The sequence below is a fragment of the Oncorhynchus mykiss genome, chromosome 25, assembly GCF_013265735.2.
Source record: "Oncorhynchus mykiss isolate Arlee chromosome 25, USDA_OmykA_1.1, whole genome shotgun sequence".
Taxonomy (NCBI): domain Eukaryota; kingdom Metazoa; phylum Chordata; class Actinopteri; order Salmoniformes; family Salmonidae; genus Oncorhynchus; species Oncorhynchus mykiss.
The window spans coordinates 33,023,258-33,050,088 of record NC_048589.1 but is presented as its reverse complement, the minus strand read 5'-3'; the positions used below and the strand labels follow the sequence as shown (position 1 = coordinate 33,050,088).

The window sequence follows — 26,831 nt, the reverse complement described above, 5'->3', positions numbered from 1 at the left end:
AAATCAATCCCAGAACAACAGCAAAGGACCTTGTGAAGATGCTGGAGGAAACTGGTACAAAAGTATCTACAGTCTATCCACAGTAAAACGGGTCCTATATCGACATAACCTGAAAGGCCGCTCAGCAAGGAAGAAGCCACTGCTTCAAAACTGCCAGAAAAAAGCCAGACTATGGTTTGCAACTGCTCATGGGGACAAAGAGCTTACCTTTTGGAGAAATGTCCTCTGGTCTGATGAAACAAAAATATAACTTTGGCCATAATGACCATCATTATGTTTTGAGGAAAAAGCTGGATGCTTGCAAGCCGAAGAACACCATCCCAACCGTGAAGCACGGGGGTGGCAGCATCATGTTGTGGGGGTGCTTTGCTGCAGGAGGGACTGGTGCACTTCAAAATAGATGGCTCATTAGGGAGGAAAAGTATGTAGATATATTGAAGCAACATCTCAAGACATCAGTCAGGAAGTTGAAGCTTGGTCGCAAATGGGTCTTCCAAATGGACATTAACCCAAGGCATTCTTCCAAAGTTGTGGCAAAATGGCTTAAGGACAACAAAGTCAAGGTATTGGAATGGACATCGCAAAGCCCTGACCTCAATTCTATAGAAAATTTGTGGGCAGAGCGGAAAAAGCGTGTGCGAGCAAGGAGACCTACAAACCTGACTCAGTTACACCATCTCTGTCAGGAGGAATGGGCCAGAATTCACCCAACTTATTGTGAGAAGCTTGGGTCAAATCTTTTGGGGTAGCCTTCCACAAGTTATACAATTTAAAGTCAATGCTACCAGATACTATTTCAGTGTATGTAAACTTCTGACCTACTGGGAATGTGATGAAAGAAATACAAGCTGAAATAAATAATTCTCTCTACTATTATTCTGACATTTCACATTCTTAAAATAAAGTGGTGATCCTAACTGACTTAAGACAGGGAATTTGTAAAAACTGAGTTTAAATGTAGTTGGCTAAGGTGTATGTAAACTTCCGACTTCAACTGTATATCTTTTTTTATACAAGAGGTGTGTGCCCAAGCTTCTGAAAGTGTTAGACAGAGTGTCATCTTGTCTTTGGATCGTGTTTTGAGTCTTGCACAGTATGATATTTCTCCTCCTGTGACATTTCACATCTCCAAACTAACTTTCATGAGCGGTTACGTTGGATATGTTTTGGTGTGGACAGTTTTTTTTGCCATGAGTTTCATACTGGCTCCCTTACACTTTCCTTGCTAGATTTCCGATGGTTTGTTCACCTTCAATGCTGTTATCTTTTGTGCTTGCTCTCTCTCTGTTTCTCTCTCTCTGCAGCGATCCCTTCCTTATCTGAGGCCCCAGACTTTGCTGACCAGACGGGGGTGTTTGAGTATTACATAAACCTGACGGACCCTGGTCCTCATGTCTTCACCCTGCGCCATGTGGTCACACAGATGCCTGTTACCTGGGCAGCAGATGCCAAACAGACCATTAGCATCATCGGAGACTATAAATCGTGAGGAATCAGGGCAGGGGAAGTGGGGGGCGAGGTATAGGGTGAAGTTGCCCCTAGTTGTTGATCTATTGTTAGTTTTGTATTTCCCCCACTAATGGTTAAGGTTATGATTGGGGCAGGGGAAGCTGATCCTAGATCTGTACCAAGAGGAAACTTCTTAGACTCCTGCTCAAGTCATGATAATAACATTAATTAGAAAGAGCTTTTATTACTTTTATCTGCCTTGATGTGCTACAAATGTCTTATGAAACTGGTGCGTGTAATTACTGGACAGGAAAACGGGTCAAGAAAGAGTGCATTTTACAGTGTAGAATTGTAATGGTGTATACTGTATGTTTTCCAGGCAGAACCTGACAGTGAGCTGTGATGTCTTCATGGAGACGGTGAAGACTGGAGGAGTGTTCATCGCAGCCAGAGTGGACAAAGGAGGCGGGTCGGTCCGCAGCGCCAAAGGAGTCTTCTTCTGGGTGTTTGCAGATGGCTCCTGGTTTCTCTTTGCAAATAATTTAATATTAGAGTATGAATCTAACCAGGCACTTTAAAAAGTTACCTGTCCAACCACACAGGCGGCTCAACCAACACAGAAAAATGGAAACTTCAACTGCTTACTACTTGTCCGTTGCTTAGCCCAACAACAGAAGTGTTTCCCTAAATGCTGCCTGGGACAGAATAGCTATACATTCAGCAGCTCAGCTTCAGAATGTCATAGAGACTAATCGATATATCCCATATGCATCAGTCATGTCTTTTGTGGGCATTTTAAAGCTTGTTTGTAGCGTAAGGCACCACAGAGTTAAACATTGTTATAGAACACTTTGCATTATCTGGAGGATTTTATTTAGTTCAAAATATAAAGCTAACAATGGGTATCCTTTTTGCATTTTACTTAAATGAACAGTATGGCATACCCTCAATGAATTTAAGCCCTGGTTTTACTGATACACACCAAGCCGTTCCCAGACTTGGAGGTATTTAAATGAAATCAAATTTAAAATGAAGACAATTGTTGAAATGAATTACTTTCAGCACCATTTACTGTCTGTCTGTTTGACTATGCCACTCTAAAGCTGATGTCTGCCCGCTTGCCGTTTTTCTCTCCTGCACTCACTCTCTCCTCATTAATAAGTTAAGGATTTTAAAGTGTCTGTTTCATGACATTGTAATACATTTGGTCTCCAGTCTGGGGCTACAGAAAAGGCTACTCCACAGGCTACTCTTTCTACTGTAGGCTACACAGGCCTAATTTATGTTAAATTGATTTGATGGAGCCCTGCAGTGCTGCGTCTCTCCAACAGCACCCTGCTGGACATGGATAAGCTAAATATTTTTGCCAAAGTGGGCATATCTTATCATGAGGCAGCATCAGCGCTCACTTAAGTAGCCCTCATGCCACTGAGTGAGAGAAGTTGTCATTGTTTTGGGGCAGAATAATGTGAGGGGTTATGTGTTGTTGGAGGTGCTGATCATAGATTTATGTTTAGAATCCCTATTATTTCAATAGCTTCTGTAGGCCTATGTATGACCTTTTATTGTGGCATGAACACAACCATCACTTCAAAGGCCTCCTTTAGTAGGTTTCCTGCGCACGTTTATCGACTGGCAACTTATCTCTGGCAACAGTGAATGGAAAGAGACTACTTCTGTTGCACTAAACACCACAGTGTCATGCTATTTAGTGACAGAATTAATGGCTCCACTAAACACCACCGTGTCATGCTATTTAGTGACAGAATTAATGGCTCCACTAAACACCGCAGTGTCATGCTATTTGGTGACAGAATTAATGGCTCCACTAAACACCACCGTGTCATGCTATTTAGTGACAGAATTAAATGCTCCACTAAACACCGCAGTGTCATGCGATTTGGTGACTGAATTAAATGCTCCACTAAACACCGCAGTGTCATGCTATTTGGTGACAGAATTAAATGCTCCACTAAACACCGCAGTGTCATGCTATTTGGTGACAGAATTAATGGCTCCACTAAACACCACCGTGTCATGCTATTTAGTGACAGAATTAAATGCTCCACTAAACACCGCAGTGTCATGCTATTTGGTGACAGAATTAATGGTTCCACTAAACACCACCGTGTCATGCTATTTAGTGACAGAATTAATAGCTCCACTAAACACGCAGTGTCATGCTATTTGGTGACAGAATTAATGGCTCCACTGCTGTCCATGCGAGTCTCGGTTTTCGGCCACTAATCTCTGCCTTGGCAAAATGTCAGTGTTTTCCTCGAACCACCAGGCATTTTGGAACATAGGCTATACCACCCGCTTTCAAGTTGATTCACTTGACAGAGATGGCGGCCTCGCTTCTCGTTCCTAGGAAACTATGCAGTGTTGTTTTTTTACGTGTTATTTCTTACATTGGTACCACAGGTAATCTTAGGTTTTATTACATACAATCGGGAGGAACTACCTGAGATAAGAGCAACGTCAACTCACCATTACTACCAAGAATACGACTTTCCCGAAGCGGATCCTCTGTTTTGCCCACCACCCAGAACAATGGATCGGATCCCAGCCGCCGAACCAAAACAACGACCCGTAAAAAGGGCAGAAGAAGCGGTCTTCTGGTCAGGCTCCGGAGATGGGCACATTGCGCACCGCTCCCGAGCATACTACTCGCCAATGTCCAGTCTTTTGACAACAAGGTTGATGAAATCCGAAAAGGGTATCATTCCAGAGAGACATAAAATACTGTAACGTTCTTTACTTTATGGAAACATGGCCCACTCGAGACACTCTATCGGAGTCAGTACAACCAGCTGGTTTCTTCACGCATCGCGCCGACAGAAACAAGCATCCTTCTGGTAAGAAGAGAGGTGGGGGGGTATGTCTTATGATTAACGAGACGTGGTGTGATCATAACAACATACAGAAACTCAAGTCCTTCTGTTCACCTGACTTAGAATTCCTCACAATCAAATGTCGACCGCATTATCTACCAACAGAATTCGATTTATAATCACAGCCGCATATATTCCCCCCCAAGCAGACTGAGAATGGCCCTGAACGAACTTTATTTGACTCTATGTAAACTGGAAACCACATATCCTGAGGCTGCATTCATTGTAGCTGGGGATTTTAACAAGGCTAATCTGAAGCTACCAGGGCTGGTAAAACCCTGGATCATTGTTATTCTAATTTCCGCGATGCATATAAGGCCCTCCCCCGCCCTCCTTTTGGAAAAGCTGACCACAACTCCATTTTGTTGCTCCCTGCCTATAGACAGAGACTAAAACAGGAAGCTCCAGCGCTCAGGTCTGTTCAACGCTGTTCCGACCAATCTGATTCCACGCTTCAAGATTGCTTTGATCACGTGGATTGGGATATGTCCCGCATTGCGTCAAACAACAACATTGGAATACGCTGATTCGGTGAGCGAGTTTATTAGCAAGTGCATCGGCGATGTCGTACCCACAGCAACTATTAAAACATTTCCAAACCAGAAACCGTGGATTGATGGCAGCATTCGCGTGACACTGAAAGCTCGAACCTCTGCTTTTAACCAGGGCAAGGTGACCGGAAACATGACCGAATACAAACAGTGTAGCTATTCCCTCCGCAAGGCAATCAAACAAGCTAAGCGTCAGTATAGAGACAAAGTAGAGTCGCAATTCAATGCCTCAGACACGAGGTATGTGGGAGGGTCTACAGTCAATCACAGATTACAAAAAGAAAACCAGTCCTGTCGCGGACCAGGACGTCTTGCTCCTAAACAACTTTTTTGCTCGCTTTGAGGATAATACAGTGCCACTGACACGCCTGCTACCAAAACCTACGGACTCTCCTTCACTGCAGACGACTTGAGTAAAACATTTAAACGTGTTAACCCTCGCAAGGCTGCAGGCCCAGACGACATCCCCAGACGCGTCCTCAGAGCATGCACAGACCAGCTGGCTGGTGTGTTTACGAACATATTCAATCAATCCTTATCCCAGTCTGCTGTTCCCACATGCTTCAAGAGGGCCACCATTGTTCCTGTTCCCAAGAAAGCTAAGGTAACTGAGCTAAACGACTACCTTCCCTAAGCACTCACTTCCGTCATCATGAAGTGCTTTGAGAGACTAGTCAAGGACCATATTACCTCCACCCTACCTGACACCCTAGACCCACTCCAATTTGCTTACCGCCCCAATAGGTCCACATACGACGCAATCGCAACCACACTGCCCTAACCCATCTGGACAAGAGGAATACCTATGTGAAAATGCTGTTCATCGACTACAGCTCAGCATTTACCATAGTACCCTCCAAACTCGTCATCAAGCTCGAGACCCTGGGTCTCGACCCCGCCCTGTGCAACTGGGTACTGGACTTCCTGACGGGCCGCCCCCAGGTGGTGAGGGTAGGTAACGACATCTCCACCCCGCTGATCCTCAACACTGGGGCCCCACAAGGGTGCGTTCTGAGCCCTCTCCTGTACTCCCTGTTCACCCACGACTGCGTGGCCATGCACGCCTCCAACTCAATCATCAAGTTTGCGGACGACACTACAGTGGTAGGCTTGATTACCAACAACAACGAGATGGCCTACAGGGAAGAGGTGTGGGCCCTCGGAGTGTGGTGTCAGGAAAATAACCTCTCACTCAAAGTCAACAAAACAAAGGAGATGTTTATGGACTTTAGGAAACAGCTGAGGGAGCACCGCCCTATCCACATCGATGGGACAGTAGTGGAGAGGGTAGTAAGTTTTAAGTTCCTCGGCGTACACATCATGGACAAACTGAATTGGTCCATCCACACAGACAGCATGGTGAAGAAGGCGCAGCAGCCCCTCTTCAACCTCAGGAGGCTGAAGAAATTCGGCTTGTCACCAAAAGCACTCGCAAACTTTTACAGATGCACAATCGAGAGCATCCTGTCGGGCTGTATCCACCGCCTGGTATGGCAACTGCTCCGCCCACAACCGTAAGGCTCTCCAGAGGGTAGTGAGGTCTGAACAACGCATCACCGGGGGCAAACTACCTGCCCTCCAGGACACCTACACCACCCGATGTCACAGGAAGGCTATAAAGATCATCAAGGACAACAACCACCCGAGCCACTGCCTGTTCACCCCGCTATCATCCAGAAGGCGAGGTCAGTACAGGTGCATCAAAGCAGGGAACGAGAGACTGAAAAACAGTTTCTATCTCAAGGCCATCAGACTGTTAAACAGCCACCACTAACATTGAGTGGCTGCTGCCAACATACTGACTCAACTCCAGCCACTTTAATAATGTAAAAATGTATGTAAAAATGTATCACTAGCCACTTTAAACTATGCTACTTAATGTTTACATACCCTACATTACTCATCTCATATGTATATACTGTACGCAATACCATCTACTGCATCTTGCCTATGCCGTTCTTTACCATCACTCATTCATATATTTTTATGTACATATTCTTCATCCCTTTACACTTGTGTGCATAAGGTAGTTGTTGTGAAATTGTTAGGTTAGATTACTCGTTGGTTATTACTGCATTGTCAGAACTAGAAGCACAAGCATTTCGCTACACTCGCATTAACATCTGCTAACCATGTGTATGTGACAAATAAAATTTGATTTGATGTTTCATGCCTCAGACGTGAGGTAATGATAAATAATGCTGTAATAGCCTACAGTTTTGACATTTTGTTTTCATTATTGTTATAGGATCATGTTTTACCAGTACGGCGTACCCCCACTATTTATTTTGCCGGGGCGCCAATGTTTGTGAACAATGTTATCATAAACAAAAACTGTATAGACTCAAAACATGGTTAAATCTATAATTTTGATATCGTGGATAACAGTCCTTGAATCCATAGCTCTGTCTATGAGTCTGAGTGGTTACATTTCTCCAGCCATTTCTCCCTTAACTTTTTTAGTGTTTGAACTGCAGATTACCCCTTTTAAATTGTTTGAAGTGACACCTGCGTTTAACAAATTCCTGCTTATCAGTTAATGTTTTGTTGTGTAGTGCACAAGCCATTGATATATTAATGCCTATTGTTTTACAAGTCTTATTTGTTTCACAGTTGGAGAGACTGTGCTTGCGGAGGGTCATTCTGGAACGAGAGCATACGGCTGGCACACGCTATCCCTCAGTCGAGGTATGTTCACAACTTCAATCTCTGAAACAGTAGGAAAACTAGTTCCATGGAAACCTGATAATTATCATGAAAATGCATCTCTGTCAGCTCTTCTTTTCATATAAATGACTTCAAGATCTTGGTAGAGTAAAATTGTGTTTGTCTCTACCAGACAACTTAAAAAATGGAAGTATTTGGTGGTTAGTTTCCTCTCCCTGCCTTTTCCTTTACACATACGTATATTTATCTGTGTTATATGGACACATTAACTAATAGAAACCTGTCTATTTTCAGGGGGAATGTGCCACAGGGTTGCTGAATGGATATCATCTATGGAAGAATACTGTGGTATTGGGACCAAAGAATGGCTGGGCTGCCATAGGAACACACTCATTTGAACTGGCACAGTTCGACAACTTTGCTGTGGAGGCAAAATCATAATTTGTCTGTGTTTGTTTGCGATAAAAATGTCTTGGTCATGAATTAATTTATTGAAACCATTATGCCTCTGTGGGCCCTTAAATGTGATTGTGTGTCAAATGAGAAAAGGCTTTTATTTACACATGTTTTTAAAAGGAACAGCTCATTTGATTGCACAGATATTTGATTAACAACTATACTGTATGTTTGCCGTGTGTGTGTGTGTGTGTGTGTGTGTGTGTGTGTGTGTGTGCAAGCCTTGCTAGCTTTAAAAATTGGGAAATGCCTTGTATTTTCCAACAAATAATGGGAAATCAACCGTTTGGATCTGAGAATGACCTTTTCTATTAACATTTTGTTCTCTATGCACTGTGAAAAGAATCATTGCCTCGTGACTAAATACCGAAAGTATTATTTAATTTTTATTTTATGAATGTTTACAATGAAGAGAGCCTATTTTGAAATAACCTCTAGCATATTTTTTTCAACAAGTTTGCACCTGCACAAAAACGTGATGAAACGATACTCCTTGTTGCTAAATAACGGGAGAGACGCCCAGACAACATCTGAGCGCAGGAGAAGATTATTAATAGCACCTTGACTCCTATGTCTCAATGTATTGCAAAGGTTGTTCTTTTAGATTTTGATATGCAGGTACATATCATATAAATAATAATTAACTGTTAACTGTACACCTCTGAGCTAAACAGAGAAATCGTATTTTATTCATTGCCCGCAAGCTAATGTTAGCTTACTCTTTGCTGTGCGCTTTTCAAAACCAGGAGAAATAGGCTGTGTGTCTGTTTAATACACCTTGGTAGGTAAGGATGATGATAATAATAGTTAGCTACAACGGGGTAAGACCAATCATTTATATATGGACTAGATGACCGATGGGGCACTCCCCCACCGTTATATTATATTTTGTAAGCTATAGAAATGCATTTGTCTACATTTGTTTTTGCCACATTTATTATATTGAAGACGACTTAATGCTTACTTTTAAACTGTATAATGTGAAATAAATATAGAAAACATTTTCTTTAATGTATCCTTTTTTGAGATGCTAATGTTACTGTCCCCACAACAACAAAAAATATGTGAATACATGTCATTTGTTCCTTGAAACATTTAATTGAAATAGTGTAGAATTCCATTCATTCCTATGAAGGACTGCTCCTACTGGGGATTGTCAATATGGCCGACCGGTGGTTTCAACGCTTCTCAAAGTTTATGTACACCATTGGGTAAGACTGCCGGCCTTAAAGGTCCCCCATCTGTGTGCAGTTCTTGTCTACCTATGTAGTTGGGCCGTCCTTGGTGGAGAGAGTTGAGTCAGAGGACATCCAGATGAAGCTGAAAAAACATGTCTGAAGTTACCAATAATCCTACAAATCCAAGTGATGCTCATAGCATGGCTTCACCTCTGATATATTATTTATGTGTTTTGTATTTCAGTTTGAATATCTCTTCAAGATCATCCCCCAAGTGGAGTGAAGTAGGACTTCTCATCAGGATTTAATATCAGGTTAGTGCCCTCTGCAATTCAGAATTGTACTCGCATCATATTTAAAAGTGATTCAGTGAAAGCCTTTTCTCCCTTTGATTATATTTAGGGGGAGTTCTTATATAAAGTTATGTGGTAGCATTTTTATATTATTTGTCCAATAATGTGATCACAACACAATTGTAACAGTTGATGCATTTAAGCCGTGATGTCCTACTAACAGTTAGTTTACCTCAAAAGTCCTATTTAAACACTTGGAAAGTGTGAACTGAACAGGGAGGGGTCCCTTGAGGTTGAGTGCAGACAATATTTCAGCCATTTCAAGTGGCCCCTCATTTCACTTAGACTTTGATTAGGTTGATTAGTAAATGTGTCGTTCCCTGCCCCGTTTTGTTAACACACAGCTTCCCTTGTGCTGTTTTTCTGTAGACCATTACTTAAAAGGCCTGAGAACGGGATGAAACCCTGACTGAAGCCAACAGTTAATTAACATGTTAATTGAAGCAATGAACTTGGGTGCGCTTCGTAACTAAAAAGTAGTCCCAGTCTGATCATAATGACTTTGATTTGTCTTGTGAATTCAAAGGATACATGTAAAAAAAAAAAAAAAAAAAAAAAAAAAAAAAGTCAATTCATTACGTCACTCATGTTTCCACTTGCAGCTCTAAGCGTACATAATTGGTTGCAGTGGAACACCACATTATTTCATCGTACATGCTTAATCAGCACGAGCCAACGCAACACAATTTCACGTTGATTTTCATATTTTCCTTTTCCTGATATGTAGGCCTAAATCAAATTACAACTCTGACGTATAAAAACACATTTTACTTGGATTTAATCCCTTTTTTTACCCTCAAATAAAACCAGATTGATGTACTTGTATTTGGTGTTCAAACAGTCTGTTGAAAAGTAAGGCAGATTCTTGATACTTACAGTTCCTTCTGTTAACGTGGCTTCCTCCATCTTTTTATTTTATTCCCTCTGAACTGACAGTAATGACAAACCATCAAACGAGAAAAAAAACACAGTGTTTTGCATCTATTCCGATTGGTGCAGTTGGAAAAAGGGAGATGAAGAAATGAGAGAAAGCCACAAAAAGACTGGAGATGCATCTCTCATGACATCATCCTCCATGGGTCACTCTACATATTTTGAATGTCAGCATTAGACCACTAGATGGCAGCCTTGCCTCAGCTATGGGCTCATTGGAGTTTTTCAGTCTTTTATTTATACGTTTATACAGAGATATTTACAGCAGACATTGTCTATCATATGTGTAAACACATCATACTGTATGTGTTTAAACATAAATTGATTAATTTACATCTTTACCATAAAGAAATGTAGCACATTACAGCACATTACTCAGTGTAAGAAGGTATAGCTTACTGTGTCACAGGGTCCATTCAATATGCTGAGCTGCAGGTGGATGGGATCCACTGTGAGTGATGCTGGTCACTGTTCCTCAAAGCCCCTTAAGCCATGGAGGGATGTATTTTTCACACACATACAGAGGACACACACACCATGAGCCGAGGCCTTAATTCGGTGGGGAAATTTCCCCCAGTAAACCTCAGCCTCATCGGCATTCAGAAAGAAAATGTGTTTTGTTGCTTAGGAACAGTTTGCCTTGCGTCTCTGCAGGTGGTCTCCTTGTGAATATCATTATGTGCCCCTCAATTCGGGAGGATGACACATTTTTCTTTTCTGCCAATATTTCTTGTCTGCTCCAGTCAATCTCAGGAGGCCTGGAAAATGCTTTCATTGATTAAAGAGGGAGCTGGGCAGTCAAAGTCTGTGAGAGACATGTCACCTACCTGTATATTAATGTCTAATTTATCGACATTATATTTCTGGGGGGACAGCTTCAAGCTTACAGTCAATATTGTTATGTTTGCTTTATGGGGACAACTGAAAAGACAGTGTCATTTAAGTGCCAAAACATCCCAAGTCATGTCCTCAGAGCATGTGCAGATCAGCTGGCTTGAGTGTTTACAAACATGTTCATTCTCGCTATATCCCAGTCTGTTGCCCACCATTGTTGCCCACCATTGTTCCTGTACCCAAGAACGCGAAGATAACTCAACTAAATGACCATCTCCCAGTTGCACTTCTGTCATCATGAAGGGCTTTGAGAGGCTAGTTATGGACCACATCACCTCCACCTTACCTGACACCCTAGACCCACTTCAATTTGCATGTCGCCCCAACAGATCCACGGGCGACACAATCGCCATCCCACTGCACACTGTCCTATCCCACTTGGACAAGAGGAATATCTATGTAAGAATCCTGTTCATCGACAACAGCTCAGCCTTCGAACCCAATGTGCCCTCCAAGCTCATCACTAAGTTCAGGGCCCTGGGTCTGAATCCCTCCCTGTGCAACTAGATCCTGGAATTCCCACAAGGGCTGACCCCAAGTGGTGAAGGTAGGCAACAACACCACCGCCGGTCCTCAACACAGGGGTCCACAGGGGTGCATGCACAGCCCACTCCTGTACTCCTTGTTCACCCATGATTGTATGGCCATGCACGTCTCAAAGTCAATCTTCAAGTTTGCTGACGAAACAACAGTGGAAGGCCTGATTACCAACAACCAGTGGCGATTTTAGCATGTAAGTCGTGGTGGGGCAAACAAAAAAAGTTTTTTAGATGCATGCCAGCAAAGTCACTAAACAATACATTCATTGCCCACAAACTGTTAGGGCCTACATAAATCTGTCCCAACAGCAGAGCTTTCTTTTCAGCACCATGGAGTGAATCCTTACCACCAATACACCTGGCTATCAGAGAAGCCTTGTCTGGCAGCGAAACAGTTCATTCAGACCCATTTACTGCCTTTTAAAAAGACATAGCTGATATGGCTGACTTGCTTAAACAAATGTGGTTTCTACCATCAATTGAGATGTACAAACTATGGCATAAGGGATCAATGAGCAGATAACAAGCAATCCGTCATTTTGATTAAGACGTTAATGAGAGCGCTAAGACGGACGTAGTCAAATAACTATTTGTTCAGCACTTTTGAAATGTACAGGGACAGAATTCAGAACATGGACCGTTCTTACAGTATTCTCCCTGTACACCAAGTCAGAACTTTATGATAAATAAAGGGGGCATATAAAGCAGACAATGAAAGCTCTTACAATATTCAATGATGACATTTCTCTAAGGCTACATATGCACCACCAAGTCAGAATAGTAGGCTAAGTTCTGAGGAGGAAAGGGACCAAATTATTAGGGTGAGGCACATGGGCTACTAACCACTTACTACAGAACATACACTTAGTATTACTTTCTTAGCTACAGTATACATATCTCCCTGGCATATTACATAATTTGTGCAGCAGCATACAATACATTTTTGGACTCACCTTGTTGTGATGTTCTCACTTGAACAGAAAGGTGTCGCGGCGGTCATTCTTGTGGGCAAATTTTGTCATCAAAGTCTGGCATTCTTTGGTGCTTTGAAGACAATTGGGGACTCGGAAAAAAAACAAGGTTGAATCATGACATCAGTGATCTTCAGGTCGGAGAACTAGAAAGATTCCACAGTTCCTGGCTTGGAATTCCTAGTTGGATGACCGTTCAAAATGTTTTTTCCACAGCCAGAGATCGTTTTTTTTCCTCCTGGTTCACAGTTGTTTTTAACACAGCAGAAATCCCTCTCCACCATACACCCTCTACACCATACACCCTCTCCACCATACACCCTCTCCACCATACAACCTCTCCACCACTACTAACTCATTTTTTTTTATTACATTGTTTACCAACTGATATGTGACACGTATAAATTCAAAAATAACATGCGAAACAGGCAACCAAAATTATATATTTTTTAAATGAACTAAACTAGGCTCAAAACAGGTGGGGCTCTGCCTCACCTGCAATGAATGACTGGTCACCACTGCCAACAACAATGAAACAACCTACAGGGAGGAGGTGAGAGCCCTGGCGGAGTGGTGCCAGGAAAATAACCTCTCCCTCAACGTCAACAAAATGAAGGAGTTTATTGTGGACTTCAGGAGACTGCATAGAGAACACGCCCCATCCACATCGACGTGGCTGCAGTGGAGAGGGTCAAAAGCTCTCCACTGTGCACATCACTGAGGGCCTGAAATGGTCCCTTCACACAGACAGCGTGGTGAGAAGGCTCAACAGCGCATCTTCAACCTCAGGAGTCTGAATAAATTCAACTTGGCCCCTAAGACCCGTATGAACCTCTACAGATGCGCCATTGAGAGCATCTTTTCTACTTATATCACTGGCTGGTAATGCAAATACATCTTCCGCAACCACAGGGCTCTCCAGAGGTTGGTGCACATCACCGGGGGCACACTGCCTGCCCTTCAGGACATCTACAGCACCCGGAGTCACAGGAATGCCAAGAAGATCATCAAGAACTTCACCCACCCGAGCCACACCCTGTTCCCCCAATACAGGTGCAGCAAAGCTGGGACCCAACATATTCAGTTGGCCTTGCTGTTATGATTTTTGTTGATCTTTAGTTTTATTGCATTGTTTTATTTTGTCTTTCTCTTTTTTCTCTTTTGTTCATTTTGTTGGTTTTTAGTGCATTGGGGCTTTGGGGACAGGAACAGAATTATTATTTTTTTCCTCGGTGGGGGAGTGGGGGCTCTGGGGTGTGTCTCGGATGGTTGAGGGGCAGCTCTCTGGGAACTGTGGGGGGGACCTTGGAGGGCGGGTGGCCTGGCGGTTGGAAGCTTGGGCCGGTGGCTGATTGGTCGCTGGCTTAGATCCTTGTTTTTGACCTTGTGGGAGATATATCGACCTTGCCATTGAGCAGGGAGTTGACCCTGGTTGCTTCTGTGGATCGCTCTGGATGGGAATCTGTTAGATGACTAATGTGATGTAGATGTTGAGCAGCTTCACTGCAATTAGATTGTATGTTTTAAATATTCAATAAAAACATCTGAGAAACAGCTTCTATCTCCAGGCCATCAGACTGTAAACAGTCACCACCAGCCTTAGTCACTGACTTAGCCAGCTACCACCTGGTACTCTACCCTGTACCTTAGAAACTGCTGCCCTATGGTAGTACAAAGTGTTTTCCACTAGTGCCGGCTATAAGCTATGTAGCCAATTACAGAGTCATTTTTATCCGGGTACTTTTTCCAATTACATTAAAAAGGCTACTTTTCAATTCGCTAAGTCAGAAAAAATCTATATTTATAGAACACAAAGTGAGTGATGACAGGATAACACTGCTGGTTTAACAGTCTGCTGTCTGTCCCGCCTCTCGGTTGTGTGTGCTGTGGTTGTAGTCATATTTCTACACAGAGATCATGAATTTGCACATGCCATAAAATATGAGTGAATTAGCATGTCCCATATAATGTGGTAACGATGAGTCGAAATCCACTTAGCCTACTTTTTTTCTGGTATATTCATGTATTTTCTTTCAAGTTCAAGGTGCGCCAGTAACTTTTCAGCACATTTTTGCATTCCAGTTCTACATTTAGCTGCTCTACCATTGAAAACCATTGAAGACCACATTCATAAATTCACACAGCACACGTGAGCTATCCAGAGCTAAAAGAACTGGCCATCAGTCTACTCACTGAGCTTATTTATTTTAGGGAAGGTGATTTACAAAAGTAAACGTTCAGTAGTGGACATACCACCAATATGCTGGCTACTATTGATAGTCTGCAAAAACAAAGCTACAAAAACACACCTAGTATTCGTCTTGGCTAGCCATACTGTAGCCATGGTGATATCTTTTGGAACATTTGTCTTAAATAGGTGTTGGGCCACAGAAGGCTCTCTGCTTTAGTTTTCAAGACGATCGATCTCTGTATTGTGTATATTTATTTATTATGAATACAGTTTGTTTTCTCAAAATACTTACTTTTATGTTCACAAGCTGGACAGGCAAAAGCCGCTGAGTACTAAACTGTAAACCAATCAAAGCTTGTGTACTATCCATGGTACTATCTCTGCTGATCACGTCTGCTAATCGCATTATTCGTATCTAAGGTAGTAGACAGCTGGTGACATCTAGAGCAAGATCTCCGTCCGACAAGCTGCTATTAGGTCAAGTATTTTTATTTATTTGTAATCCATCAATTAAGTTATAGAAACATGATGCCATCAGTACTAGCTGTAAAATTACTCCCAATTTAGAACACAGAAACTTTTTTGCAGATAGATTGCGGCTTCCATTAATGGAATTGTCTGCAACATTTCCAATCCCCAATAATTTTGGGGGTAAATATATACAGTACCAATCAAAAGTTTGGACACACCTACTCATTGAAGGGTTTTTATTTATTTTTACTATTTTCTACATTGTAGATTAATAGTGAAGACATCAAAGCTATGATATAGCACGTGTGGAATCATGTAGTTACCAAAGAAGTGGTAAACAAATCAAAATATATTTTAGATTTTATCTTTATTAAAGTAGCCACTCTTTGCCTTGATGATAGCTTTGCACACTCTTGGCATTCTCTCAACCATCTTCACCTGGAATGCTTTTCCAACAGTCTTGAAGGAGTTCCCACACATGCTGAGCACTTGTTGGCTGCTTTTCATTCACTCTGCGGTCTAACTCATCCCAAACCATGTCAATTAGGTTGAGGTCGGGTGATTGTGGAGGCCAGGTCATCTGATGCAGCACTCCATCACTCTCTTTCTTGGTCAAATAGCCCTTACACAGCCTGGAGGTGTTTTGGGTCATTGTCCTGTTGAAAAACAAATGATAGTAACTCTAAGCGCAAACCAGATGAGATGGAGTATCACTGCAGAATGCTGTGGGAGCCATGCTGGTTAAGTGTGCCTTGAATTCTAAGCAAATCACAGACAGTGTCACCAGATAAGCACCCCCACACCGTCACACCTCCTCCTCCATGCTTAATAGTGGGAACCACACATGCAGAGATCATCCTTTCACCTACTCTGCTTCTCAGAAAGACACAGTGGTTGGAACCAAAAATCTCACATTTGGACTCATCAGACCAAAGGACAGATTTCCACCGGTCTAATGTCTATTGCTTGTGTTTCTTGGGCCAAGCACGTCTCTTCTTCTTGCGTGCTGACCAGACCGCACGCGCACATGCGTCCGTGTGTGCCATCCCGTGCAAGTTGATTTCGTCCACCCACACCAGACGTGCTCAGGACACGCAGGTTGAAATATTTAAAAAACTCTACCATATTAATTTGGGGACCGGTCGAAAAGCATTAAACATTTATGGCAATTTAGCTAGCTAGCTTGCTTGCTGTTGCTAGCTCATTTGTCCTGGGATATAAACATTGGGTTGTTATTTTACCTGAAATGCACAAGGTCCTCTACTCCGACAATGAATCCACAGATAAAACGGTAAACCGAATTAGTTTCTAGTCATCTCTCCTCCTTTCTTCAGGCTTCTTCTTCTTATTTTGGACTTTATATGGTGGTTGGCAACCAAATCCAGGTGCATTACCACTACCAACTGGAGTGTGGACCTCAGTTCATCTTTCAATCACCCACGTGGATATATGCTCCTAAAAACCAATGAGGAGATGGGAGAAGCCGGACTTGCAGTGCGTTGAGCGTCACAAGAACCAAATCTATTTTAGCGCCTGGTCATGGAGACGCTCGCTGACATGCACAGGCTGTGTCGGTGCAATGATTGAATGACATGTATGTGTACATTTATTTTGCAACACAAGCAGTGTGTTCAGCATATTATTGGTGTTCTTTAGTAGTGGTTTCTTCACAGCAATTTGACTGTGAATGCCTTATTCACACTCCTCTGAACAGTTGATGTTGAGATGTGTCTGCTACTTGAACTCTGAAGTATTTATTGGGATGCAATTTCTGAGGCTGGTAACTCTAATGAACTTATTCTCTGCAGCAGAGGTAACTATGGGTCTTCCTTTCATGTGGTGGTCCTCATGGGAGGCAGTTTCATCATAGCGCTTGATGGTTTTTGCGACTGCACTTGAAGAAACGTTCAAAGTTCTTGAAATTTTCCAGATTGACTGACCTTCATGTCTTAAAGTAACGATGGACTGTTGTTTCTCTTTGCTTATTTGAGCTGTTTTTGCCATAATATACACTTGGTCTTTTACCAAATAGGGCTATCTTCTGTATACCAACCCTACTTTGTCACAACACAACTGATTGGCTCAAACTTATTAAGAAGGAAAGAAATTCCACATATGAACTTTTAACGAGGCACACTTGTTAATTAAAATGCATTCCAAGTGACGACCTCATGAAGCTGGTTGAGAGAATGCCAAGAGTGTGCAGTGCTGTCATCAAGCAAAGAGTGGCTATATTGATTTGTTTAACACTTTTTTTGGTTACTGTATGATTCCACATGTGTTATTTCATAGTTTTGATGTACTCACTATTATTCTACAATGTAGAAAATAGTTTAAAAAATAAAGAAAAACCCTGCAATGAGTAGGTGTGTCCAAACTTTTGACTTGTACTGTTTAAAACATCTGCTCCTCCCTCAATGGGGATCGAACAGCTGGGCTCTGCATTCCTCTCACTCTGGGCTCTGGTCCACCACCTAAAAGGGGCAATGTCCTATCTTCAAATCTTCTCAAAATGACATACTTTAGAAACAAGAAATTAATGTAATTAACACAATGCAATTCTGAAGAATAGAGTAATGACTTGCATTGCTAGATTATATTCCACAGCTTTTTATACATATCGTAATAACAAAATGTAGCCTTTTAATAGCTGAATATAGAGAGAAATCATTCCAACCTACAGGCCCTGCATGAACCCAATGCATTTAAGAACTACACAATCTCGGCCAGTAGACATTTTGGCGAAGTGGTAGCCTATAGTCTATTTACTGTGCTTTGATTGACTAAGAGCAAGCTTGACTAATTTATAAAAATGTATAAAAGGTGTAAAACTGACTGAATAAGGTCACTGTATACATAGTCATTAAATGCTGGTCACTTTAATAATGTTTACATGCTGTTTTACCCACTTTAGATGAATATACTGTATTATAGTCATGGCTCATTCTAAATAACTACACACACTTTCTATTCGTATACACACCATTATATTTGTATATATTCATATTCCTGTCTCTGACGTTGCTTGTTCTGATATTTCTTAATTTCTTTATGTGTTTTATTGAATTGTATTTTCTTTGCTAGGTATTACTGCACTGAGGCAGAAACACACGCATTTCACTGAACCTGCGATAACATCTGCAAATCTGTGAAGGCGACCAATAAACTTTGATTTCAACACAGCTATACTGTTTCACATTGTTTTTATTCTTAGCTTTGTCTGTTGTAATTTTGTCTTTTTATGTGAGTTTATAAATGAACCTCCCTCTCCAAAGAATTGACACCTGAACATTTACAGCATTTCCTACCCTCAAATGCACACTCACTCACTATCCTGTGAAAACATGCTTGACTTTACATTTTCCTCAGGTGCTACAGTATATTTATCCACTTAAATGTAATGGCAAAATGTAGATTTCCACATCAATAGACATATCCAAAAGTAACTGCTATTCATATGTAATTACATGATTCTGACATGCTAAAACATGGTATATTTGGAAAGAAGACATCTGAGCGATTATGATGAAATGAAGGAGTTACATAGTTCAGAATATACAAGATCAAGCACACACAAAATAACATTTTTTTATTTTTTTATTTTGAAAGTCATCTTTCATTGATAAGCTATAAATAAATGATTGATGACTAGAGCTGGAAACACATCAGATGGCTTTCACAACATGTGAACAATATCAGAAATAAATGGGATAAGTGGACCTAACAACTAGACATGGGCAGATGTTTTAGTAAGTGGTGTCAGGTGTGGTCATGGGACATTTCCAAGTCTCCCTAAAACTCCCCAAAGTGGCATATGTCTGTAAATTAGATAATTCCAGTGCTATTACATATTTTAAATTCCTAAATGCTAGTTGTTCAGTATAAAAACACAATTTCTACCATATCAACCTCACCATTGTGGTGGTGTTATGGTGTATCCAGGGTACATTCAAGTGTCCTTTCAACCTCTCCAAAGTGTCCGAATAGAATAATTGCACTGTTTTTGAACACTAGATGTGCCTAAAAGTTATAGTTCACTATAAAAAAATATATATTTCTACAACTCCAACCTCTCTCAAACATTGTGCTGGTGTTGGGGGACATACAGGGAATATGGATGCCTACAGTGCGTTGGGGGACATACAGGGGATATGGATGCCTACAGTGCGTTGGGGGACATACAGGGGATATGGATGCCTACAGTGCGTAAGCAGGCAACATCATATTCTTGATGCGCAAAGATATAGTCATTTGGTGGAATTGTGATGTTGCCATTAATTAATTCATGCTCAGATAACATTAGCAATAGATTTGTTCCTACCAACATAAGGAGTCATCTGATACCCCCCATGTTGCTATACCTCAAACACAGTCCAAATTTAAGCTTACCTTGTAACATGTTTGCTGTTTGGTGAAAACGTTGTGTAAAATAAGCATTTTGACTTTCGGGGCTGGTGATCAATAACGGTAGGTCACAGGCAGACAAATAAGATATCCTCATGATCTGAGGAGTCCCGTCTATCGGTGTGTATCAACATATTCTGTGTTTATTTAGTTTATACTTCACAACACTAACCGGAATGTAGGTAGCAGCCATCTTGAAATGAGGTCATCGGCTCAGCCTGCCCTTATAGATGTGTATGCCCTTATATATGGTAGTAAGTCATACCAAAGATTTGAGGGCACAGATTAATAGCCAAGATACTGAGTTTCCCACAGACACTCTGCTTTTGCAGATAAGGGCCACAGGTTTCATACTAGACTGAGTTGAATGAAAAACATCTAATAGGGTCCCCAAATTTGGGGACTTTACATTTAAGAGGATTCATTAAATGCCAGGTGTGCAAACTTCCACCTTACATGATCAACACACACAGACACACAGACACACACACAGACACACGTAGCTCTGCTGCTCCAAACATCCTCCTCTGGCAAAGCCAAAAAGCTGCTTTCTTTCATTAGTGTGTGTGAGGAGAGGAGTGCAGAGCCCAGAATGAGAAAAGAGCAGAGCCCAGAGTGAGAGGATATCAGATCCCGAAGTGAAAGGAGATCAGAGCCCAAAGTGAGAGGAGATCAGAGCCCGAAGTGAAAGGAGATCAGAGCCCAAAGTGAGAGGAGATCGGAGCCCAGAGGAGATCCGAGCCCAGATTGAGAGGTGATCAGAGCCCAGAGTGAGAGGAGAGCAGAGTCCAGAGTGAGGGGAGAACAGTGTACAGAGTAAAAGATTGATTCCTCCATCTCCCTCTGAAGTTAGTTTTTGCTTCGGAATGGCAGGGCAGATTCATTAATATGCCACAGATAAGTACCAAGGAAAATATTTGGAGGAAGGAGGAGGAGAAAGAGAGAGAAAGGGGTGGTACGACAAGAAAATCATTCTCTCACTCTCTCTCCCGGCTGGGCCATGCCAGCTTTCGGAAGCAGATGACAGGCGCTGAGGGGGTGCAGACAGGCAGGGCGGGGAGAGATGGGGCCCAGAGAGTGCCCAGAGGACGCAGCGAGAGGCGGAACGGCCCCCACCGCGCCCTAGCCTCACGACAGATCGACGGAGGGATTGTGTTGACAGGGGGAAGGAGGAGAGGAGAAGAAAAGGAGAGGCAGCCATACTTACAGCAGGGAAGCTGGGAACAGGAGCCTCCAAGAGCCACGCTGCAACAGCAGGCTCTGTCGAACTGTGTGTGTGCGCTGCTCTCCCTTCCCTATTGGAAAGTTAGGGGTATTTCTCTGTGATGGATGGCAGTGGAGGGTGTCTTCATTAGAGCATTGTTCAGTAGTAATGTATGCTACTGTTCTGTATAATTGCTTACCGATAATGTCAGTGTAGGATCAATGATCAAACTCCCTCTGACCTCTTCTCCACATCAGAACAGAAGATTCCCCTGCGCTGCAACTTTACTACTCTGATGAGTCTAAATGTGTTCAGCATCTGTTATGCTAACAATGTTTAATCACATACTAAAAGTTGCTTTAGTAAAACATGTTTTCTGACCTTTTTGCCCACCTACACAAGTAGTTTACTATTCTCTTGTTCCGGTTTAATTTGTCTGAATCAACAACAAAATAGATTGAATGAATAAAGTACTAATGGTGCTGACCTTCTTGCGCTGTGCCTCACTGATTTTCCCACATGTGATAAAGTGTGTAGCCGTAGAGGAGCCAGCACAGCCCTGCTCCTCTCCCACTGTCAGTGCATCTGCTCCTTGTCTCTCCTCATCTTCCTACCATCAGGTTTCATACGGTTGGTTCCAGGGTTGTGGAGGCAGCGGCAGGATGGGGTCTGGGACCGGCTGGATGGGGCCTGTGTTGGGGCTGGGGGCTGGACCTGGCTACAGTTGACCTGGCTCGGATAGGGTCTGGCTGGGGTTGGGGGGTTGGGAGGCAGCCATGGCCATGGTTGTGGAGGTGCTGCTGCTAGTGGAGTTGGAGACGGAGGCCTTTGTTAAAACATCAGGTGGAGCGTGGGGGTTTGGGCACAGTGGAGGCCTGCCCATGCTGCTCTTTCAATCTGCCTCTATTACACACACAGTCACACACACACCCCTGTCCTGAACAGAAAGGAGGGAGGAAGGAGCGAGGGGGTGTGAGAGGCCCAAAGGGAAAAGGACAGGGGGTAGGGGGCGTTTGGGTGGGCATCCAGGCAGCATGAAATCCAATTCACAGCCAAGGACGAAGAGGGGCAGATCATCACGTTAAATACTCTCATCTACTCTCATCTGTCAATCAGGTGATCTTTGATAAATATAAATTTACAGGACAGGAGAGCAATACACTGTTTCCCAAATTACATCTGTTCCCTATGAATTGCAATACTTTTGACCAGGGCCCATAATGAATAGAACTAGCCGAGAAAAATGTGCTTTTGGACAGTTATTTATTTGGTATTTTTTTAACAGAAGGTGCAATGCAACAGATGACTTCTTCACATATGTCTGTGTGACTGTTATATCCATCAGGATCAAACGTCAATCCCTGTATGATTAAATGTGAACCTGGTGTACTGTAAGCGCCATTAGTATTATGTATTAGCCTGTGCACTAACAGAGCGCTAATGCAGCTCTCATTATCACGATTCTTATGTCAAAGCCCAGTTATGCCTTCCATATCCGCAAATCTGCTATTCCTTTTCACTTGCCGAGACACTTTTTATAAAGTGTGTCAAATATACAGTAGGATTTTGCAGCAAATACACAGCAATACGGAGAGATATTGTCATACATTCAGGTGTCGTTGCAACGCAGCTCTGCTGGTTTTGAAATCATAGAACAAGAATAATAAATACCAGTGGTGGAAAAAGTACTCAATCGTCATAGAAACCTTAAAAGAAAGTTACTGAAGTAAAAGTGAAAGTCACCCAGTAAAAATACTGCTAGAGTAAAAGTCTAAAAGTATTCGGTTCTAAATACACACGAGTATCAAATGTAAATGTTATTGCTAAAATATTCTTATTAATTATCAAAAGTAAAAAATAATTTTAAAATGTCTTATATTAAGCAAAGCAGATGGCATTTCTTGTTTTAAAAATGAAAGGATAACCAGGGGCACACTACAACACTCAGACATAATTTACAAAATATGCATTTGTGTTTAGTGAGTCCGTCAGATCAGAGGCAGCAGGGATGACCACGTGTTCTCTTGATAAGTCCGTGAATTGGACCATTTTCCTGTCCTGCTAAGCATTCAAAATGTAACGAGTACTTTTGGGTGTCAGGTAAATTTCTTTAGGAATGTAGTGAAGTTGTCAAAGATATAAATAGTAAAGTACACATACCCCCCCCCAAAAAAACTGCTTAAGTAGTACTTTAAAGTATTTTTTAACTTAATTACTTTACACCACTGATAAATAGTAATAACAAATACTGTAGTTATAATAGTATCTACTAAGAAGTCATCTGTTGATGTGATATCTGTTGGTGCCTCAGTCCATCTAGAATAGTTTAACCCAAAGTTCCACGGCCCCCATACCAATGATTGAAATGTTAATATCCAGGTAGGAATGCCGTTTAAAGCTGGAATCCTAACATGTAAAAACACCAGGGTACAAATTGATTGTGTGTAAACTCATAAAAGTAACACCAGACAGCTCAATATAGAAACGGAAGGTAAACCATGTCTCTAAAACAATATAAGAGTTCTATTCTCTGAGTTGTGTGTCTGGCCATGTCCTTTAACAGACGAGTGTGAATGTGAGTTAGCAGAGTTTGGTTCTGTTGTGGCTGTCATACCGTTGATGCTGTGGGACATCAGTAACAGACAGACACAAGAGTGATCCCATGCTAAGGAGAGTGTGAACATTAGTGATGATGGAACAACACAATCAAAAATGGATTTACAAGTCACACACACAAACACAGACACACCTCAGTATCAACGTAGCTTTAGTCCGCATCACTCCCCGGGGACATTGAGCGAGGGACATGGGGAGGAGAGGAGGGGAGAAGGAGAGCAGAGGGAACAGTTCTCTTCATTTCTAGGTAATTCACATTTCCAGTGGGCTTGCAAAATTGCTTTATGGAAAGTGTGTGAGAGCCTGGAAACAGCAGGGAGGATGAGGCTATGTCTCAAATAGCACCCCATTCCCTACATAGTGCACTATTTATGACCAGAGCCCTATTGTCCCTGGTCAAGAGTAGTGCACTATAAAGGGAATAGGGTTCCATTTGGGACGTAACCCAAGTTTCATTAGGGAACAGAGCTCCGGCTTTATTACCCAGGTTTAGAGTTTTATGGTTATCATTATTTCCCATCAAATTATTATTTGAATAGATAATAATTCTGTGTGTGTGTGTGTGTGTGTGTGTGTGTGTGTGTGTATGGAAAGTGTGTGTGTGTGTGTGTGTGTGTGTGTGTGTGTGTGTGTGTGTGTGTGTGTGTGTGTGTGTGTGTGTGTGTGTGTGTGTGTGTGTGTGTGTGTGTGTGTGTGTGAGTGAGAGGGAGAACATGTGCGTGTCAGTTTGTGTTTGTGAAAGAAAGTGGGTGTGTGTCTTTGCATTTGCTTGTGTCTTTGCAAGCCTGCATATTTCTTTGCGTGTGTATATCCGTTTCAGTCATGTCATGGGGTTGTCAGTGGGCCTCAGAGGAGTCGGGATGCAGCGGTTCTGTTTCCGTGGCGATGAGGTGGCGTGCAGCGTTCCCTGTGCAGAGCTCACTCATCTCTCTCAGTAGACTCTTCTGTGTCTCCATCAGAAAGGTCTCCTGAGAATGTCAACAATACAAAGACACTCAGTACAGTGGAGTACAGTAGGGAGGACCACTGGATGCAAATTTAATCTCTTACAGCTCCATCTTTCCATCTCATCGTATTCTTATTTATTTATTCATCTATTCAGTTACTTTGTGTTTCTTTGAGTTCTATATGATAGAGAAGATCTCATGAGAAAGGAAAGGGGAACAAAAGTAGAAACACACAGATGCTTCTTGCTGCCGTATTGTGTTTGGGGGGAGAGAGAGAGAGGGGAGAGAGAGAGGGAGAGAGGGAGAGAGAGAGGGGAGAGAGAGAGAGGGAGAGATATCCATGGTGTGGGATCTGGCGCGTAGCGAGCTCACAGCATTAGAGATGCATTTTCCTCCTCATAAATTATCACCGTGACTACCGGGCCCTCCAGCTCACCGGTGTGATTCTGTCAGCGGTGGGGACGGAACCCAGCGTGGACCCGCGGTCATCCCGCGGTGACTCCCCATCCCACCCACACCAAACGCCAACTCGAGACAAACCCACGCCAATCCAACCCATGCCAAGGCCTGTGTGTTACTATGAGGCAGAGGCCCTCCCTCCCCTTCCCTTCTCTTCCTTCCTACCTTCCTCCTCCTCCTCCTTTCCTTCCCACCGTGTGGCCGGGCCGGTCTGCAGCAGAGCAGTTAATAAAGAGATTGATTATCAGGCTGTCAGGAAGTGACAGTTGGACAGGGCGTCTCTGCGTGAGTGACAGAGGGCACGCTTGCCGCGCAGCAGCCAAGAGAGGAGGCACAGGCACCACACCGCCATCCGCCCTACCCGCTCCACCCGCCCCATGCCCTACACACCCCCGGCCCCCAGCCCGACACCCCGCGCCGAGCCGTGCCAACACTGCTGCCTGCCGCGGGGAGGGAGGGTGAGAGGGGAGAGGAGGGAGGCAGAGGGCGGGAGGAGGGAGAGGGTGAGAGAGGAGGGAGGGAGGACATGCAGAGCATGCTGCTCCAACCTTCTGGAGAGAGAGCAGGGGAGAGGAGAGCAGAGGAGGAGAGGAAATCAGCGGCTGATGACTTTCACTGCCAGAGTTCAGAGTTCAGAGCCGCTGCGTTCCTGAGAGAGAGAGAGAGAGAGAGAGAGAGGGGGGAAGAGAGAAAAAGAGAGAAGTAGAAAGAGAGGGGGGAGATGCCAGTGACGACATAATGTACTGCCGGCAAGGTCAAGAGTAGACCCCACACCAATCACGCACACAGATTCGCACATCCACAGTGCACATACAGTACACACCCACACAGAAGTTTTAAGTATTATCTTCAACATATACAATGCTCTGTTTTGTTAGCTTAAACACATCCACAGACATGAACAACTAATCCCAGATCATTCTACAGTACTAGTGAGGATATCCCTGGCTCGGTGATGGAAGGAAAGGTGTCGAGTGCCAAGTGCACAGCCCACACCCTAATGAATGATTTAATAGCACACAGGTAAACACAGACAGACAGACAGACAGACAGACAGACAGACAGACAGGCAGGCAGGCAGACAGACAGACAGACAGACAGACAGACAGACAGACAGACAGACAGACAGACAGACAGACAGACAGACAGACAGACAGACAGACAGACAGACAGGCAGGCAGGTAGGCAGACAGACAGACAGACAGACAGACAGACAGACAGACAGACAGACAGACAGGCAGGTAGGCAGACAGACAGACAGACAGACAGGCAGGCAGGCAGGCAGGCAGGCAGGCAGGCAGGCAGACAGGCGCTCCACTCAGTGTCACTCCTCTCCTCCACTGAAGGCTGCCTGGTGCTATACACCTCCCCTCCTCCTGACTCTGTTTGAAGCTTGGGACCTCTCTGCCTGTCTGTCCAACAACAGCACATCCCTCAACTCCCAACATTACTCCCCCTTTTTAATGAAATCCAGGCACTCTATGGATCCATCTTTTCCATCTTTTTGGGGATGGGGTGGTGTTGAGTTGCAGCTCACCACATTGCCCTGTTCAAACAGTGCATTGTTCAAAGACAACGCATGCAAAAGAGAGAGAGAGAGGGCGTGATAGATAGATCAGGAGAGATAGCTGCTCCCTGTCTTGAAGGAGATCAA

General features: G+C 43.1%; 1 pseudogene; it reads left to right on the top strand.

The window, feature by feature from the left end:
- The window catches only part of LOC110504227, a 32,872-nt pseudogene extending 23,444 nt beyond the window's left edge, over positions 1-9,428 (top strand).
- The last annotated feature ends 17,403 nt before the right edge of the window (positions 9,429-26,831 follow it).